The sequence below is a fragment of the Piliocolobus tephrosceles genome, chromosome 8 (genome assembly GCF_002776525.5).
Source record: "Piliocolobus tephrosceles isolate RC106 chromosome 8, ASM277652v3, whole genome shotgun sequence".
Lineage (NCBI taxonomy): Eukaryota > Metazoa > Chordata > Mammalia > Primates > Cercopithecidae > Piliocolobus > Piliocolobus tephrosceles.
This window is the reverse complement of record NC_045441.1, coordinates 73,748,661-73,754,892: the sequence shown is the minus strand read 5'-3', so window position 1 is coordinate 73,754,892 and position 6,232 is coordinate 73,748,661. Positions and strand designations below refer to the sequence as shown.

Genomic DNA, 6,232 nt, shown 5'->3' with positions numbered 1-6,232 from the left:
ATCTAAAAGCAAAACTTGCTCTCATGTACAGACTGATTTTGTGCATGTGGAAATAAAAAGAATTGGGATTAGCCAGTCACAGATTTCACAAAATGTCCCAGTACTGTAGTAACTGAATTGCTGCCAGGAGCAGCGGTAAATAAGAAAGAAATTCTCTGCCCTTCAGCTGCAATCCTTTTTGTTTTAAAACCACAACAAAAATCCTGTCCTGGATCACCACAACATAAATGAAGAAGCTTAAAAAGAACATCCTGGCCAGGCGCAGTGGTTCACGCCTATAATCCCAGCACTTTGGGAGGCTAAGGCAGGCAGATCACTTAAGGTCAGGAGTTCGAGACCAGTCTGGCCAACATGGTGAAACCCCATCTCTACTGAAAATACAAAAATTAGCCCAGCGTGGTGGTGCATGCCTGTAATCCCAGCTACTCAGGAGGCTGAGGCAGGAGAATCACTTGAACCTGGGAGGCAGAGTTTGCAGTGAGTCGAGACTACACCACAGCACTCCAGCCTGGGCGACAGAGCAAGGCTTGATCTCAAAAAAGCAAACAACAAAAAAAAATCCTATTAGGAATACAAAAGCTTAAATTAAAAACAAAATACTGAGACTGAACTACAGCAGCTCTAGGATCTATTGTAAAACGCATGTTTAGTAAAGGCAACTAGTGTAATCTCAGACCAGTCTGTCAAGTTCTCTGCTATGGTTTACTGTTTCCAAAGAAACAAAGCACTCACTCAACTCAGTAAATATTTTTTGGATACCTATGCAACAGGTGCTAAAGGAAATCCAAGGTTCTATGCTAAAAGATTGCTACCTACAAGGATCTTGGTTTAGTAGAGAAGGGGAATCAGTTTCCAAAAGACTGAGAAAAATGTCACTTATTCCTGTTAGGGGCTTTAGAAGAACTAGTGGCAATATATAAAAAGATATACTATCACAAAGCTTGAGTGGAAAAGAAAGATGAAAAAAGGACATTAGCTGGAGGAGGATGTAGAATAAAGATGTTGTTTTAGGATTTATTCAACATATTTTTATTGACCACATTTTTTAGGCACTGTTTTACATCCTGGTGATTAAGCAGAGAATAAAGTAGACACAGCCCCTCTGTTTTTGTTAGGGAATTGGCTAAGCTGCTCTACCAGTTCCAAACAAACAATGATTTTTAAAAGAACAAAGTTTATTTTCTCTTGCATAACGGTCCAGAAGTCTGTGATCCAAGGGAGGAGGTGCCCCAGCTTCCTGAGATTCGTTTGGGACTTAGGCTAGTGAGAACAGTTTGCCTTCCTTAATACATGGCTTCCATTTCCAGTCTTTTCTTCCATTTCTTTTTGCCACTTGCCAGAGAGCAGGAAGAGGGAAGAGAAAGGGTAGAGCAAGCAGCTTTCTTTTTAAGGGACAGGATCCAGTCCTACTCACATCTTACAGGACATCACTTTTTGATATAGCCTTACCTTGCTGAAAAGGAGGCCAAGGAATTTCATGTCTAAGTGGGTCACCAAATGCCCTGCTCAGATTTGAATGTAGAGATATTTCCCCTTACTAAAAAGAAAAAAATAATACAGAATGAAAACTGGGAATAAGGAGAAGACACAGTCTAGAAGAAGACAACTATAGAAAAGTAAAGAGATGGCGATGTATGTGAAGTTGTGGTGTCATGAAGACAAGAACAAAGGAACTAATTTATAGGTAGTCAGTGACAAGTGAGCAGAGTCTTGAGTGAAGGGAGAGTATGAGTCATGTAGATTTCTGCATTCCAGACAGAAGGAATCGCTAGTGAAGAAGCCCTGAGGCAAGAGCATGCATGTTAAAGGAACAGTGAAGTCACAGGGATAAAAGACAAACCAGAAGGAAGTGATGATATGGAACCAAGCAAATGAGACATGTCAAGAGACAGGAAGTAGTCAAGAACAACAAAAGTTGCAAGGGTGAAGCTTTGGCCATTGAAACTGGCAGCATGGAGCTCACAGGTGACCTTGACAAGTGGCAGTTTTGTGGCATGGTGGGCATGAAGGACTGAATGGAGTGAATTCAAGGGAGAGAGGAGGAAGTGGAATCACAGAGAACAAATATGGTCCTCTCCTTCGAAGAGAAAATGGGAATGACTTGAGTATGTGCTGAAGGTAAAGAACCAGTAGGAATGGAGAGGCTAAGATGCATGGAAGTGGAGTAATTGATGGTGCAAGGTCTCAGAAGAGGAGAAATATGTGGGGTTCCTGCTTTTACTCCTTGTCACTGAAAAGAAGATAAGAATGGTAGTGAATCAAGATGTTGGAGGAGGGCAGGAGGAAGTAGTGGGAAGTTGTGGAAATTCTACCTAATAGTTTTAATTTTCTTTTCTGATGTAGAAGGCAGTGTCATCTCCTGAGTGCAAGCAGAAAAGTTGTCCTCAACTATGAATAGTAAGAGTAGAAAAGGAAGAGATTTGTATTGATCTGAGGTTTTGTGTAGGGGTTTGAGGCCAGGGCCAAAACCATTGAGAAGATTGGCAAGATAGTGTTTAAAGTGATGAATACTGCCGTGTCTCCTCTCAATAATACAGCACTTTCTTCAGCCTACACTCTTCTAATGGCAGGATTGGAAAGGCAATACTTTCCCCAAACTCATCATCTTATCAAAACCATCTGCCACGAAGATCATCAAGACTAAGCTCATAATGCTGTTTATAGCCATCACCACCACAAGCCCAAGACCACCCACTTTTAAGCATGAACATACAAGTGAAGACTGTCAGACATCTGAAGACTGCCTCGAGGTCAGACTCGTGACACCTGAGGCAGCACCGTTCACTCAGTTTCGGGAACAAAAAACCTGGAATCCTCTTTCACCGTCATTCACTTGATCAGTCACCAACCTCTGTTCATCCCACCTCTAAATATTCCCCAGGGCACCCACTTCTCTCCATGCCCACTCTCCATGCCACTGGTATCCTGCGTTTCTATCCTCCCTCATTCTGATACTCTATCCCTACAGCTCTGCGCAAAAACTGATCATACTGGCCGGACACGGTGGCTCACGCCTGTAATCCCTGCACTTTGGGAGGCCGAGATGGGCGGATCACGAGGTCAACAGATGAGACAACCCTGGCCAACATGGTGAAACCCCATCTCTCCTACAAATACAAAAAATTACCTGGGCGTGGTGGCGCCGTGCCTGTAGTCCCAGCTAATCCAGGGGCTGAGGCAGAAGAATGCCTTGAACCCGGGAGGTGGAGGTTGCAGTGAGCAGAGATCGCGCCATTGCACTCCAGCCTGCCAATATAGCGAGACTCCGTCTCAAAACAAAACAAAACAAAACTGATCATACCACTTGCCTGATTAATAAACGTTCGATGACTTTACCATTGCCTTTAGGAAAAAGTCCATCCAAACTCACTAAACTGGTTTCCAACCCCTTTCTGACTGCATCTTAATCTCTCCCCACTTTCTCCGCTCATTCATCCATACCTACTGCCTCCTCACTGCTATGTCCTCTCTCCTGACCCAGCACTTGCTCTTTCTCAGTGCTAGAAGACTCTTCTCTTCCAGTTCCCACTGCCCTGTTCCCTTACCTGGCTAATCCCATACTCATCCTTCTTGTCTCAGCCTAGTAGTCCTTAAGGAAGCTTTGCTAACCCCGAAGCTGAACAGGCGTCCCTCCTGTGTAGCACTGTGTTAGCCCTACCAAGTCAAGGCTCTCCTTGCCTGTTTCCTGCCCGGACCATGTCTTTTTACTTCACTCCTGTCTCCTCAGCATTCCAGCACAGTGTTGGGTACATAACAGGTGATCAAGACAAGTTTGTGGAATGACTGAGTGAATAAATCATTAACTAAATACCTTGGATCTCCTACTACATCATTTGCAAAAAAAAAAAAAAAAGTTTAATAGAAATTAAGATGGACCCAGTGAGCTAGAGTGTGTGACCCTGCTTGATAACAGCAGAGAGGTTCTGAGAAGCAGTCCCAGCCTAGGAACCCGGGGATTCGGCCTGCGGACCCACAGGCGTGGCCTGCGGGGTGCACAGGCGCTTTCGGGCTGAAGGCGGGACCTCCCGGCCAGTGACCCCGCCCCGAGGCGCCTCCCGGGCGAGGAAGGGACGGGCTCGTGGCGGGAAACTCCCCTTCCAAGGCGCGGCTGCGCGTCCCCGTGGCGTGGTGGTAGGGTCGTGGGCCCCAGCCCAGCGGTCCAGGTCACGGGCCGCGCCGCCGCGGCCGCCATCTTGCCCGCGTCCGGGCTCCTGCGGCGGGAGGGGCGGTGTCCCGGCCGGAAGCGGCTGTGCGGCGGCCGCGCTGCCACCTCAGGTCAGTGAGTTCGACCCGGCCCGCGTCTCGGCTCTCGGAAGCGCAGCGGCCGCAGCTAGGGGCCCGAGATAGCCTAGTTGAAAGGCTCGGGCGTCTCGGTGGGGAGCGCGTTCCGCGCTGTGGGGTAATCGCGCCGGGCGGCCAGCCGGTCGGGCCTCCGCGGGAGCCACCGGGGGCTGCGGGCGGCCGCAGGACCTGCGGGGACCTCCTCGGGGCGCAGAGGCCACGCTGCAGCCTTCACCGCGGCAGGGTTGTGGGGAGCGGCGTCCCCGCCTTTCCCGGGAGGCTCAGCCAGGTGCTTGGAGCGGGAGAGTCGGATTCAGATTCCTGCTTTACCTGGAGTAGCAACGTGCCCTGTTGCCGTTGTACCCTCTTAAATACTGTACTTCTTAAACGGCCTATCTCCCGGTGAGCTCTGTTCTCTTCACATACGAGTGATGAAAATTCCTTAAGAGGATGAATGAAACCTCACACATATGGACTTTGCTGAATTGGTTAGCAAATGACTGCTTTTGCAGGCCTTTTGTATATTTTAAGGGAAATTTGGATATGTGCAGTGCATCTCCTCGAAGATGCTGATGGTGGAAATTTCTTGAAACCGCTCTCGTAATTTGCCATGGTAAGAAAAGTAAAAGACAACATCAAAAAGCATGTGATTGGATACTTTGTACACTTAGTAGTATTGTAATGTGTTGGACTTCACTGTCCACTAGCCACATGGTATTGAGATGTGCTGTAAGTGTAAAATACACATCGGATTTCCCAGAGTTGGTGCCAAAAAAAATGTAAAAATCCTCACTAATAATTTTTGCATTGATTACATATTGAAAGGATAATGCTGTTGATATGTTGGTTAAATAAAATGTGTTTTTAAATTTAATTCCACCTATTTTTACTTTTTAAATGTGACTACTGGAAATTTTTAAATCATATGGCTCACACTGTATTTCTTTTGGACAGTGCTGTTACAGATATTCTGGTGAATAAACACAGAATGAGCATGGCTTTCCTTTGCTGATAAGTCACTGATGGGAAATGAGACTTGTTAAACTTGAAAGGTGAGGATATAAATGCAAGCTATACTTATTGCAAACCGCACCCCTTCTACACCTGATTTTTTAATGTCTCCAACATTTGGAAAAAACATTAACTTTCAGGGCTGATTAAGGGAATGGTAGTGATACTAACATCTGTGTGATGTGAAGAGCTCATTTCAGTTGATGTCACAACTTTGTGAGATGGAAAAAGGATCGATTTTATCTCGGTTTATGATTTTGGAGTATTACAAGATTTGTTAGGATTTGAACTGGGGAGTGGCTGTAGGATTTCTGACTCTCTATTGTTTTCTTTACACCAGATTCTTGGTGATGTATGTTCATGAGCAAGGAACTGTTTATCCTGTGTATTAGACGATAAGAAAAATTACACTTCTTAAAAGGGTGGACATAGATGCACCTCTCTATAGAGGGTTACTCTTATAATGTGCAACCTGTGCCGTAGCGCATAGTCCAGCGTTTATAATGGCTAGCACTTATTTTAATGGCTAGTCTGCTATCACTGTCTTGACATTTTAAATAATTTTTAAATAAGGGGCCCTGCATTTTTATTTTGCACCATGCCTTGCATATTGTGTAGCTGATCCTTTCTCTTTGCAGTAATCCAGGATGGAAGTTGAGAGACCCTGGACAAGCACCCAAACATCTGGTCTTCACTTTACTCTTATGTAAAGTGAGAAGAATTAGCTAGTCTTTTTCTCTCAAGTTTTGATTCTGTGTGAATTACTGTCATCAGATTTTGTGGATGGCAGTGTAAATATTTTAGGTGCATAACAATGGAAGAAATGCTGATATTCTCCGTTGAGAGTCATGTGAATCAAAGTTCTAAAATTTACGCTACAACTCGTATTTTGTGTTTTGTAAGATGGATTTTTCTATGTGGCATCAAAATTGCTTACCAT

The 6,232-nt window shown here is 45.2% G+C and overlaps 1 protein-coding gene across 5 annotated transcripts in view; it reads left to right on the top strand.

Moving 5' to 3' along the window:
• The first annotated feature begins 4,045 nt into the window (after positions 1–4,045).
• MIOS (meiosis regulator for oocyte development) overlaps positions 4,046–6,232 on the top strand; it is a 36,967-nt gene continuing 34,780 nt past the window's right edge. For 2 of the 5 annotated variants that reach the window (XM_023224866.1, XM_023224862.1), the window contains exons 1-2: positions 4,046–4,275; positions 5,236–5,333. The gene's annotated coding sequence lies outside the window, so the exon portion shown is untranslated. The other 3 variants (XM_023224864.1, XM_023224863.1, XM_023224865.1) reach the window with 3 other exon arrangements.